We start from the raw sequence: 14307 nt of genomic DNA on the forward strand, positions 1-14307 counted from the left end.
GCCTTACCTCATATTCATTATTTCTTAATGTTTTAATCATGTTTGAAAGGAAAGATGCTACAAAAAAAGGTTTCAAGCTGCTTGCAAGAGGTAGATTTCACTGATGGGAAATAAGGTATTACCTAAGATATTTGATTCACAAGACAGGTTTGTGCAGTGTTATATTCTCTCTGTCTCTTCTGAGACGTTCGTCCAGTAGTTTACACAATTGTACAGCCCTGAAAGGGGACACTGGCGTAGAAAGCAGTAACTGCAGGCAATAGACAGGGTGTCATTCCCCTGGTTGTATGGATGTGTCTAAACTGCAGCTGGGACCATGTTTTCCTGCACATAGAAAGACACGCACTAGCTCTGCTTCAGCTGTGGCACTGAATATAACAGTGTAGCTGGGGGTTGCATGAGTTTCCACCTCTGATGTACAAAAAAGGGACATTCGGGCTGATTCTGAGCCTTTAAAACTGGACGCATGGCAGTGTATACTGAGCACCCTTACAGATTTCCCAGGACAGCTATCTGGAGAAAGGGACGGTCTGGGAAAACCTGGACAAGTGGAAACCCTCGTGGCAAAGGCTAGCCAGCCAAGTATGTAAGCAGAGAATTTGAGCTGGTTTATACTCAGGGTACGTCTTCACTACCCGCCGTATCGGTGAGTAGCTATCGATTGCTCGGGGATCCATATATCGCGTCTCATCTAGACGCGATATATCGATCCCCCAACGCGCTTATATCGATTCCGTAACTCCACCAACCCGAACGGAGTTGCGGAATTGACGGGGAGCCGCAGACCTCGATCCTGCGCCGTGAGGACAGTGAGTAATTCGATCTTAGATACTTCGACTTCAGCTATGTTATTCACGTAGCTGAAGTTGCGTATCTAAGATCGATTTTTTTCCCCCATAGTGTAGACCAGCCCCCAGGCAGCTAGCCTGAGCTGCTGCTGCCCATGTGACTCCTGGCAACACTGCTATTTTTAGCGTGCCAGCTCAAGCAAAGCTGGCGCATACCTGTCTACCCACGCTGGGAAGTCCACTCCTAACTGCAGTGTAGACATACTCCAAAAGTCTAATAGGAACAGTGAAAGCTCATAAGAGTCTGTCTTAGTGCAGATTACATGAGCTCATGTGCAGACTTGCTGACTTTGTTTATAAGAAATGAGCTTGTGAAAATGGGCTGCTGAAGTTTTAAAGGTGCAACTATAATTTCATTAGCTTCATTTAGATTCCTACACATTTATGCCAGAGGATTCTCTCTCCTCTAAGTAAAGCCAACCAGATTGGCTCAAATAGAACTCACAGATTTGACTGTTGTGATGTGTATACTGCATGGCCCAAAATAGACTTTCTGGTTGAATGTCGGCTGTAGCTTCACTAGTTCAGGAATGGTATTGTTCCTCTTTTGGATCTTTAATGTGAATTTTTACATGACTAAGGTAGTCACATTACACTCCCCAGGAACTCTCCTTACTGGCAGGCAGCTGGTAGCATTATGCTGCAAACTACATTAGTATCAAGTCAGGCAATCCAAAGACTTAACAAGGTTATTTTTGTTTAATGAGCCATTAGAAAACAAAAGAGCAACCACTTGTTTTGTTTCTGCTGGGAAAAGAAAAAAATTAAATTCAACTACTATGTCTATGCTGACGTAGATCTGGAAGTCCTCTGTGCTCCAGACCTGTCCCCCTCTGTCCTAACTAAACGCTCGGCTTGTCTTTCTGACATCTCTTGTGGATGTCTAGTTGCCAGCTCAAGCTAAACACGGCTGAAACAGCTCCTTATCTTCCCCCACCTTCCCTTTGTCAATCCCTGTGTATGCCACCACAGTTCTGCCTGTCACTCAGGCCTGTAACCTGGGCATCATCTTCAACTCAGCCTGGATGAGAGGACCTAGCAAAAGTCTGTCTAAATCTTGCCAGTGTGTTCTGTGTAACATCCCTAAGATAATGGCCTTTCTTATCCAGCCACACCGCTAAAACTCACATCCGAGCTCTCATCATCCCACATTTCAATCACTGCAACCCCCTTTTCACTGGCCTTGGCAAATCATAGAATCATAGGACTGGAAGGGACTTCGAGAGGTCATCTAATCCAGTCCCCTGCAGGCTTTCCTCACTCATATCTATTGAGATTGCTGTTATCAAGGTAATTTCCCTAGCCAGTTGCTTTGACCATGTTACTCTTCTCTTTGAATCCCTCCACTAGCTTCCCTTCTCTATCACATCAAACATAAGTTGCTTATCTTCACTTTCCAGGCCCTTCAGGGTCTCTCTCTACACTTCTCATAATCTTTTATTTGCTATAAATGTTCACCTTCGATCAGCCCATGATACCAACTTCCATCACCTACTTTGTTAAATTTTCGAACAAGCACCTTCTGCTTTCTTCACATGCTGCCTTGAGGCGCTCTCCATAAACATCTGCAAAGCCACGTCATTCTCTACTATCCTCCTTTGTGACATACTGACAACAAATTGGACAATTGTTAGATGGTTGGTGTACAGATACCTCTACCTATCAAACTGACTAATACTGTCTCATTGTTTCCTTGTATTCCCTCATCTGTCTGTATCCATTTTTTGTCTCTTGTCTTATTCTTCGATTGTAAGCTCCTTGAGACAGTGACCATCACATTTTTGTTCTGTTTGTACAGCACCTAGCATAATAGTTCATGACTGGGGCTTCTAAGTGCTCTGGTACTATAAAAGATTAATAATTAGGGCCCTACCAAATTCACAGCCACGAATAACGCGTCCCAGACCATGAAATCTGGTCTTTTGTGTGCTTTTATCCTATATTATACAGATTTCATGGGGGAGACCAACATTTCTCAAATTGGAGGTCCTGAACCCAAAGGTTATTTTAGGGGATGATCACAGTATTGCCACCTTTACATCTGCGCTGCCTTCAGAGCTGGGTGACCAGAGAGTGGTGACTGCTGACTGAAGGCCCAGCTCTGCAGGCTGCAGCGCAGAAGTAACCATGGCAATGGCGTATCATACCATCCTTACTTCTGCGCTGCTGCTGGCGGTAATTACGCTGCCTTCAGAGCTGGGATCCTGGCCAGCAGCTGCTGCTCTCCAACTGCCCAGATCTGAAGGCAGCGCAGCCGACAGCAGGAACGCAGAAGTAAGGGTAGCAGTGCTGCAACCACCCCCGCCCGCGCACACACACAAAAGCCTTGCAGGCCCCCCCAACTCCTTTAGGGGTCAGCATAATTACAATACCACGAAATTTCAGATTTAAATAGCAGAAATCATGAAAGTTATGATTTCTAAAATCCCATGACCGTGAAGTTGGAAGGGCCCTATTAATAATTGAGGTTATTTTCTTTCTATTTCTGGCAAGAATAATCCCATTCAATTTCTCCTACATGCTAGCATTTAAGGAGCTGATATTTAAAATGCTTTTTAGGAAGAATTTTTTTCTTCTGTACATATTCCACAAATTTTTTTTATTTCTAAGATTTGTAGAAAGCAATATTTATCTTGTACAATTTTTATGTTGGTACTTGTTTCCCATGAAGTCATAATCTTCTTCCATGTGTTTATATTTTCCATACCTAGAATTGCAATGTCTCAGAATTATTACTTCAAGGAAAAGGAAGAAGCAATGAGAGCAGTACTGTAGACACACAACAAAAGATCTTTTACCACATGAAGATTTCATTAGTAATATATGAAAACAATATATGAAAGCAATAATAACAATAGCAATAAATATCAGAGTGGTAGCTGTGTTACTCTGTATCCACAAAAACCACAAGATTGGAAGAAGTGGGTTTTTTACCCATGAAAGCATATGCCCAAATAAATCTGTTAGTCTTTAAGGTGCCACCGGAATCCTAACAGCAATAAATATTTATTGTAAAGTGTAGTAATTAAAGAGAAAAGTTCCTAAAATGTATTTATGTACTGTATTCGTTTTGTGACTTTCATATCAAATTGACTCAGTTTTCCAATCAAAAGATGATTTTTCTGTCTCCCAGTGCTAAAAATTCACTCTGGGATATGAAAAATTAAACTCTGGTCATTCTGCCTCTTATGCCATCATCCAGAATAAAGATTTTATCACCTGAATTTAGCAGACAAAATTGCTGGTTATGTGTAAGGTGGAATATAATCCAATTCACTCTTAAAGGCCTTTCAGCTCTGCAGTGCTAACAGGAGCAAAAGTTTGATTTTTGTCAAGTCAGTGGACAGGCACATAGTACACAGACACATGGAGTTTGGAGGTGACATTTTTATTACTTTTCTGCACTTTTAGTTAAAATGTAAACACATACTGTGATTTACAGGAGCATGTGCCTCTCCCATCAACCTGTTTATCGGAACACAACTCTTAGAAAGGTTTACTGGAGTTATTCACCTTCATTCTCAAAGCTACCCAAATCTAAAGGTGGAATTTCATCATAAGATGCTGATCCCTTTGGTAAGGAGCTTTTACATTTCTAAAAAGATTTAAATCTTCTGATACTTGGGTTAAGGTTCAGACCATTGTTAAATTTGCATCTAGGACTTTAAACCCGTATTTTAATGAATGTTTCAAAATCCAGTTTGTGGCTTTGACCAGCAGATGGAGATGAATTGGAGTAAACCGATGAGTTAAAGCGTCATTGGAGGTATGGGGAAAAGCAGAGGTTTTTTCCTACAAAGTGTGCTAGTGCCAATGTGGCTTGGTGCTGATTGGGGGACCCTAGTAGGTAGAATAATACAAATAAGAAATAGTAGTTGTTATACTGACAAGTAGGGAGTAAAATATTTGGAAACATATCACTCCTCTGATTAAAAATTACATCCCCTACAAAATTCCAAGATTTGGGCACCTGGCTAAATCTTTCTGCATTCTTGAGGGGTAGGATCACTCCATTTAAAAGGAACCTCTCTCATAAGAGTTGCAAAAGCAAAATGCAGCAGTACAGCTAAAGAAAGCATGCAAGAGACTACAGAGAATATCAGAAACAGTATAGAATAAAGATCTGAGTGCTTTAAATGAGATGAATAATGACATTTTTCAGGTGACTTCTTGATTGTGTGTGTGAGAGAGATAATTTACCTATCACTGTCACTTACCTGTTCTACCCTGGGGCAGGGATGTGCAGGAAGAGGGCACTTTTTATTGTAATTTTACCACCAAACTGAGTGAAAGAATTGATAGGACTTCTCTAACTCCCTTGGATATTGCTTTACTATCCTCAAGGCAGATTATTATCCTGTGAGTGTGCGCGCACACACTTTTAAGAGCAACTATTTTGTTTTTGAAATTCTCTAGGTGGTTCTAAATATCAGATCCTCACTTGGAATAAATGGTCAGAGCTCCACCCACTTTAATGGAGCTATGACAATTTACAGAAGCTGAGGGTGTGGCCTCCAATATGTTTTCAAAATATTCTAAGGAAGAAAAACTTCAGATGCTGTACAAGTTCATTTCTAGCCTCTGCCTCCATTCCAGATTAGACACAATGAACTCCATGCTTTGCTATTACTATAATACTCAAGATTGTCTTTCTAGAAACAAAATCTAAACCGTTCCACAAATGCTTTTAGCATAAGTTTGTTTACTTAGAATGCTGCCTCATTCCTTGGTTAGGTGTGTAAGAAAGCATTTTTGTTTAAATAGGGGATTAAATGAAATAGACTCACCAACCCCGAGCCTGCCTTTCTGTGAGTACAAGTGCCTGTGGGATATGGATCTCATCACACATGGATACATTTTCATGGGAGCTTCTTAAAATATGGGTACCATGTTACTGACCTGAAGTCTCTCTCTTCCCTATAGCAGTAGGCTCATATACACAGAAAGACTAATTTGGCTAATATCCTTGGATATTCACTCATTCTGTCTTGCCATCTCCTGCACTATGATCCTGCTGCCATGGCTGATCTGCACCTGCTGCACCTGCTGCTAAGTGTTAACTGCTTGCTTCAAGTGAAATAAACTGCATGCTTTTAGTGTGCCCATTTATAAGCACGCTGGGCTACCATGAGTTTTCAGTCTGACTGGAAGGCTGCAACATCTGTTTCATGTTATGTTTCACTTGCATTAGAATTAGTTACTTTTCCCAGACTGCTTCCCCAATATTATTTCTTGTCAAAATTCTTAATTAATAATACCGATACTGATCTTGGAATAACAGAGGAAGTGTAAAGGGTCAGACTGAGAAGTGACACACACACCTGAGATTGGCATGTTGGACAGCGCTTGGCATTCTAGAACTATATTATAACTTTAAACCCCATGGGAACGGCATTTCGGATCCAGTCCTACAAACATTCATGCATTAGGTGATGTATCTGTAAATTGAGTGTGAACTCCAGGAAGCTCAATGCCATTGTGGTCTCTGATGCATGTTCTATACTTCAGAGGAATTATTATAACATATTTTGCAGGCACACAGCACAATGTATTATATACATTATGGAAGAGCCTGAATATGTAAATGAAACAGGTTCCTGTTTCCAGAACAGGGTCTGTGCGATTGCTGTGATGTGCACTAATGCTTATCTCCGCATTTTCAGAACGACTAGTGTCTAAAGTTTAAACTGTTGCTTTGTTAGCTACTTTGAGAATGAAAGGTGTTTGGGACGGGGAGGCCACACCACACAAGGCCTGAAGGGGTCAAGGTAGCTAGGTAGGCCAATTTAACTGTCCAGACTGCACCTGGAGGAGGAGCCAGGAAGCAGAGATTAATTTTTTGAGACTCAGCTGTATAAATCCCAGGAGCTGGGCGTGGGGTGGTGCTGTAGGGAAGGAGTCTGTAATCACTCCCTGGGAGAAGGTTGCTGTGTTTAGGACTATAGAGAGTAGTCCAAAGTCACTCCCTGGCAGCAAAGGGGGAGAGCCAGAAAGGTGGGAAAGGCTCTGGGGAAAAGCAGCTAGGGATAGGATAGGATAAAGCAAGGCAGATCTCTTGGCTGCTGATGAGAGGGACCCTGAGTTGGAAGCCAGAGAAGAAGGCAGGCCTGGGTTCTCCTACCAGCCACTGGGAAGTGGTACAGACCAGGCAGTGGAGAGTGGACTGTATGGGACAGTTTGGGCTGGCTGGAAGACTTTTTGATACCCCGGAAAGAGGAAAACACACACTGTGACCTGGCCAGAGGCCCAGGTCATGAAGAAGGAGCCCCTGGCCTTGCAGAGATGTGGAGAGGATGATGGGTGGAGAGACCACCAGAAGACGCACAACACCTGGAAGGAGCTAATCCCCACAGCTGTTAGGAGGAGGCACCCTAGTGGTGAGTGCATCCCATGACAGTGCTATATAAACCAAAATTCTGGTTTGAATATTCCAGAGCTCTATCCATCTCTTCTGTGGTTTAACCTTTCCCGGTCGTGCCTGCCCCAGTAGCCAGAAGAACAAATGCTTTCCGCAGTGCGAGTTCAATCCCAGTTTAATCTTTTTAGGTGCTGCTGAACTGGATATTTTGTGTGGATCAGGATATAGCTGCACCTTGGTTGCCTAGCAAAGGAAGGAAAAGCAATGGAATGTCCGTGAGATATTTAGATGTTGGCGTTAATTGAATCACAGTTGATTTCTAGAAATCAACAACTGTAGAGCACTAGAGAGGTGTTGGAAACAAAACACCATGCCCAAGCACACCTGGACTTTGGGTAAATTCAGAAACTGATCCATACACTTCTTGGGCCCATCAGAGGTGAACAGATGTTCTCTCAGGGCCGGCTTGCCATTGGGTCTAATCCTCTATGCTGTTTGTCAAGTAGTTGGTGAAGTGTTCCTTGTTTGGATGGGAATCTGAATGGGGTATTTGGTACAGTACATCCCTGCTCTTTGTTGTCTACTTTCTTTCCTTCCTTTTATTTTTGAGCTGCTGTGTTAAGTGACTCTGGAATGTGCATGGAGATGAGGGGGAAGCGTAACTGGCTCCAGCTGGCATGATAAAACTGGAGAGAAAGTTCCCAGGATATCCAGACTTTCCAGTGCATTGTGTTTAGATAGAGTTTATAAAAAGAACCAGACTGAGAGGAATGGCTTGCACAGGGGTTGGTGATGGCGTTGGAGATACCCTTAGGAAGTGCTGTTTTACATGCCTGAAATATCATCAGCTGCAGCAGAAGGACACAGAATCCTGAACCAGGGACTTGACAGGCAAAGAAAAAGAAATGGATTCTCAAATATGTTTGCTTTAAAATACATTTATTGGCTCAGAACAATCCCTCCCCTTTCTTGCCTTTCCAGACACACCTCCTCATCCTGCAAACTGGCAGCAAAGTGAATGATTGCACAATGAGTAGGGCCTGCCAGTGACTTGCAGTTTCAGTTGAATTGCATGAGGGGTTCACACTGCGTTTTCTATGTAATGGGACCCTACGTAATCTCAGAATGAAGCCCCAGAATGAAAGCATATACTTTATACACTGACTGATTGCACAGAGATACCCTAAGGAGCTAGTAAGGTCTGTCTATACTACCCTCTGGATTGGCGGGCACTGATTGATCCAGCAGGGGTTGATTTATCACATCTAGTCTAGAAGTGATAAATCAACCCCCGAGCGCTCTCCCCGACTCCTGTACTCCAGCGCCACGAGAGGCGCAGGCAGAGTCGACAGGGGAGCAACAGCAGTCGACTCACTGCAGTGAAGACACCGCAGTGAGTAGGTCTAAGTATGTTGACTTCAGCTATGTTATTCACATAGCTGAAGTTACGTAATTTAGATCGACCCACCCACCTCCAGTGTAGACCAGGCCTTAGAGCATGATACCTGGATATTGATTTACAAAAGGATGGTTACAGATTAGGAGCATGGGCTGTGTTCTAACTTTGCCACAGACTTGCCGGGTGGTCTTGGCCAAGTCACATCGTCTCTGTGACCTCAGTTTTCTGCATCTGTAATTCATTAACATCTGTGAAATACTTTGAAATCCTCAGGTAGTGGAAGGTGCTATAAATACCAGTATTCCTGTATTATTGTTTTGATTTTTGTCAGTTTAGCTATTCAGTCAGTTTCCAGGTGCACAGGCATCCACATCACTCCTCCCCCACAAAAAATTGATAAAAATTAGCGCCCTAACTCTGTCTCTGCAGAGAGGCCAAGGATCGGCTGGGCCATGGCGCATGAAACTCCCTTCCCACCATGAGTTCCTGTCCCTCTAGGGAAGGGTTGAGACTTATTGTGAAGACAGTATGAGGAGGCTTTTCCTGCCCTACTCTGACGCCCCTGGCCTGTGGATAGAAAACTTCATTCTCCAGGACACACAACTCAGTAGCTTTCACTAGCACTGTGAGTACTAAGAAATAAAAATAATTGTTAAGAGCTGGTTATGTTGCATAATATCTAGCACTATATCCCTTGGTAACTTAGCAGAAATTAACATCCTCTTGCACTGTGGTATTTAGGAGTGAATAGCTCCTACCATTTGACATTAATACCCCATCAGTGTCAGCCAGGGAGTGGGCAGTGAGTTTATAGAGTATGTTCCAGTGATCTGTATTTGTTAGTCTTCACACTTCCTAGTCTTTCCAGGTTTTACCTTGCTTGAGCACTGCACAGTAACTGCAGTAACTTGTGTGTGTATGTGTGTGTAATCTTTTGGCAGGTCTCCACATTTGTGGAATTTACAATCATCACTGCGTCTGTAATGCTGGGAACAGCTTTTTTTATTTCTGGTGTATGATGAATTAGGCCATCTGTCTTCTAGGTCCACCCCCCTTGCTGGCAATTCGGCACTGTCACGCAGTCAGCCGAGGTCAAGGTCCCAGACCTTCACTGTCTGTTGTGAAAATAATGGCTCAGTTCTGAAGTTCCTATTGTAATTTCTGAGCACATTACACACCCTTAGATCTGATCTGTCACTCAGAATAGGAAGTGTCCTTAATTTACAATAACAATAACAATAAGAATGAGGTAGTATATAGATAACCTTTCTTCACAGATGCAACCAATATTTAAAGGGGCACATCATTTAGACCTAAAATTTGGGAGTGGGAAAGTCTTTCAAAACATATCATGAATATAACTTTATTCTTCTTCGAGTGATTGCTCATATCCATTCCAGTTAGGTGTACGCGCCGCGCGTGCACATTCGCCGGAAAACTTTTACCCTAGCAACTCAGTGGGCCGGCAGGTCGCCCCCTAGAGTGGCGCCACCATGGCGCTCCATATATACTCCTGCCGGCCCACCCGCTCCTCAGTTCCTTCTTACCGCCCGTGTCGGTCGTTGGAACAGTGGAGCGCGGCTTAGCTGACCTCCACTTCCCTAGCTACTCGTTTTCTCGTATATAATTATGCAGTTATAACACTTTTATATATATATTTGTATGGTTAGTTTAGTTAGCGGGGTTCAGGAAGTAGCCCCTTCCATGAGCCCAGTGCCGGAGCCATGCATGGCTCACCGGGTTTTAAAAAGGGGCCCGGCTTGCCAGAAGCCGCGGCCGAAGAGAGATCTACATGACTCCTGTTGAAGTGCCTCAGGGAATCACACTTGACAGATAAGTGCCCCATTTGCAAGGCTTTTAAGCCGAGAACAAAAAGGTGCGGGACTTTCACTTGCCCCTCCACCTTGGGCGCGGAGCGATGTTCAAGCGGCGGGCAGAAGCGCCTCCTCGGCACCGGACCCCGCCGGTACCACCAAGGCCTTTCGGCACCGACCGTCGCCGGCACCGATGTCGACTCGGCACCGCTCCCTTCTTCCGAGGTCGAGAGAGTCTACGATTCCTGCTGGTGCCTGGCGGCTCCCCGGCACGTGCCGTGGTTGAGCCCCCTGCTCCCGCTACTTCCGTGCCACCTGCATCGCAGCCAGAGAGCTCGCCTCAGTTGCGTTATCCGGCACCGTCACCTGCAGAGGCACCGATGACTTCGGCTCCGTCGATTCCAGTCCCCCGGGACCAGGGAATCCGCTGCCTGGCAGCTCCCCGGCTCGCGCCGTGGTAGAGCTTACTGCTCCTGCTGCTTCTGTGCCAGCTGCACCACAGCTAGACAGCTCGTCTAAGATGGCTCGCCCGGCACCGACGACGTCGGCACCGTCGATCCCGGTCCCACGAGGGCCGTAGAATCCGGTGCCTGACGGCTCCCCGGCACGCGCCGTGGTTGAGCGTATTGCTCCTGCTGCTTCCGTGCCAGCGGCACCGCAGCCAGAGAGCTCGTCTAGTCGGATCGCCCGGCGCTGACACCTGCTGCGGCACCGATGGCGTCGGCACCGTCGATCCCGGTCCCACAAGGGCCGTAGAATCCGGTGCCTGACGGCTCCCCGGCACGCGCCGTGGTTGAGCGTATTGCTCCTGCTGCTTCCGTGCCAGCGGCACCGCAGCCAGAGGGCTCGTCTACGTCGGATCGCCCGGCACCGACACCTGCTGCGGCACCGATGGCGTCGGCACCGTCGATCCCGGTCCCACACGGGCCGTAGAATCCGGTGCCTGACGGCTCCCCGGCACGCGCCGTGGTTGAGCGTATTGCTCCTGCTGCTTCCGTGCCAGCGGCACCGCAGCCAGAGGGCTCGTCTACGTCGGATCGCCCGGCACCGACACCTGCTGCGGCACCGATGGCGTCGGCACCGTCGATCCCGGTCCCACACGGGCCGTAGAATCCGGTGCCTGACGGCTCCCCGGCACGCGCCGTGGTTGAGCGTATTGCTCCTGCTGCTTCCGTGCCAACGGCACCGCAGCCAGAGAGCTCGTCTACGTCGGATCGCCCGGCACCGACACCTGCTGCGGCACCGATGACGTCGGCACCGTCGATCCCGGTCCCGCAAGGGCCGTAGTATCCGGTGCCTGACGGCTCCCCGGCACGCACCGTGGTCGAGCTAATGCTCCGGCTGCTTCCGTGCCAACGGCACCGCGGTCAGAGAGCTAGTCTAAGTCGGATCGCCCGGCACCGACACCTGCTGCGGCACCGATGACGTCGGCACCGTCGATCCCGGTCCCGCAAGGGCCGTAGAATCCGGTGCCTGACGGCTCCCAGGCACGCGCCGTGGTTGAGCTCCTGTTCCGGCTGCTTCTATCGGCACCGTCGATTCCAGTCCCACAAGGGCTATCGAATCCGGTGCCCGACGGCTCCCCGGCACGCGCCGTGGTTGAGCGTATTACTCCCGCTGCTTCAGTGCTGACGGCACCGCAGCCAGACAGCTTATCTAACTCGGTTCGCCCGGCACCGGCACCTACCGAAGCTCTAATGACCTCGGTACCGTGGATCCCGGCCCCACGAGGGCCGTCGAATCCGGTGCCTGACAGCTCCCCAGTACGCACTGTGGTTGAGCCTGCTGTTCCCTGCACGCCGGAGATGTTACCAACGGCGAGGGCTCTCAGTGCCATGACAGAGTCAGTGCTGCCTGACCCGGGCACCGCCGGTACGGGTAATACAGTCTCTTCAAGGGACTGTCCCCTGTCAGTACAGCAGAGCGGCACCGTCCATGATCACGGTCCCGCAGACACTCCAAGTCCTGTCGGCACGCCGGACACCACTGGCAGTCCCGGTACTGTTTTCCTCGGTACTGGTCACACTCGCTGCACCGGTCGGTATCCCGTTCGCCGACCCGCTATCGGCACCGTTCCGACATCTGGCACCGGGGCAGGTACCTTGACTCCTGTAGCTCTTCTCCGAGCCTCGAGATCTCGGTCGACCTCCCGACACCGTTCTGGTTGCGGGTCTGGATCTCGTTCCAGGTACCGATACGCCTCCCGATGCCGGTCCCCGGTGCCGAGTTGGGCAAGGTCCGAGTGAGTCAGAGACTCGGCCCGTGCCTTCTTTTAGTACCTCCATGGCCATCCGGACACGCATCCGTGTCATCCCATATGCGCAGATTTTATGCTCAGGACCACGATCCTGATATCATGGCCAGCGGGCGCCAGCCCCGAAGCAGAAAGAGCCTTGGCGAATGCAAGGTGTACTCTGAAGGGGCCCTGCGCCTCTGGGTAGCAAAGCAACAAGCCTTGCTTAGCTGCGATAATTATAGCACCTGGGTGGAGGAGTTTCTCCCTCGAACCTCCCACCTAGAGTTCGCTGCCGTCTTGGAGGACGGGGGAAAGAATTTACCCTTTGTTGGTAAAGGCATCTTCGCGGCAGAGACAGCCCCAGACTGCGAAGCCTGCTGGACAATAGGGTCCTAATGCGTCTCAGCGTGTATACGCTTGCGACCAAACGCAGGCCTTTATGGCCCCAGCCGCCATACTCTGTGCCTAGCCAGAGGCAGAACTCTGGAAAACGGCAAGGCCAAGGTGGTCGCAGACAAACGTCAGGCCCCCTAAAAAGCCAGAGTCGAGGTCCCTCGCAATTACCACTGGGACCAAAGACGGACCTTCCAAGGTTCGTCGGAGGGCGGTGTACCAGTCGCAGGACGGGGTCCTGATCCCGCTTTCTCCTGGCATGGCCCCAGTTACTTTTAGATCGCTGGGTCCTGCGCACGATGGAGCATAGGTACCACCTTTAAATTGCTCCAGCCCTGTCCCCCTTCAGCGGACGAAAGGGGCTAGGGGTTTTACTCCCGTTATGCCCTAGTTCCCCACTCGAACACAGGTCTCAGACCTCCCTGGTCCTGCATGGACTCAACCGGTTTGGGATAAGGTTAAAGTTCTGCATGGTATCCCTGGGAACCATTATTCCATCCTTGCCTCCTGGGGGCTACTATGCCGCCCTGGATAGGAAGGACGCGTACTTTCGCAATGCCATCTTCCCTCCGCACGGGAGATGCCTCCGCTTTATAGCCAGCGGTGAATACTCCCGGTTTACGGCCATAGTCGCCGCCTACCGTAGCTATGTCGGATATGCGTTTTTCCGTATTGGGACGATTCGCTTATCCGAGGAGACTCTGACGCACAACCCACTCAGCCGTGGGCATCGTCACGGTCTTATTCACAGATCAAGGCCTGATGATTACTATAGAGCAATCCACTCTGGTTCCCACGCAGAGGTTGGGCTTCCTAGGGGCTATCTTGGTCTCCTACCTAGCCGGAGCCTGCTTATCGCAACTGCGGTTTTAGGCGATGGCATCAATCATCTGAGGTCTGAAGGCTTTCCCAACGACCTCAGCTCGTTCTTGTCTCAGTCTCCTGGGTCCATGGTTGCCCGCAAGTTTGTAACCAAGCACGCCAAGCTCCGCCTCCGTCCTCTCCAAGTCCGGCCCACCTCGGCGTACCGCTTGGACAGGGAGCCAATGGTCATGGTAGTCACCGTTCCCTCGAACGCCTTAGGCTCCCTAGAGTGGTGGCTAACCCCCTCCTTGGTGTGGACAGGATGCGGTTTCATCCGCCCCAGCCCTCACTGCCCCTGACGGCGGACGCATCATCTCTCTGCTCGAGTGCTCATGGTCACCTCCGAGCTTAAGGCCTTCGGTCTTCTAGGGAGCTGGCATTCCTCATTAATGCCC

This window comes from Gopherus evgoodei, chromosome 7 (genome assembly GCF_007399415.2).
Source record: "Gopherus evgoodei ecotype Sinaloan lineage chromosome 7, rGopEvg1_v1.p, whole genome shotgun sequence".
NCBI classification, from domain to species: Eukaryota; Metazoa; Chordata; order Testudines; family Testudinidae; genus Gopherus; species Gopherus evgoodei.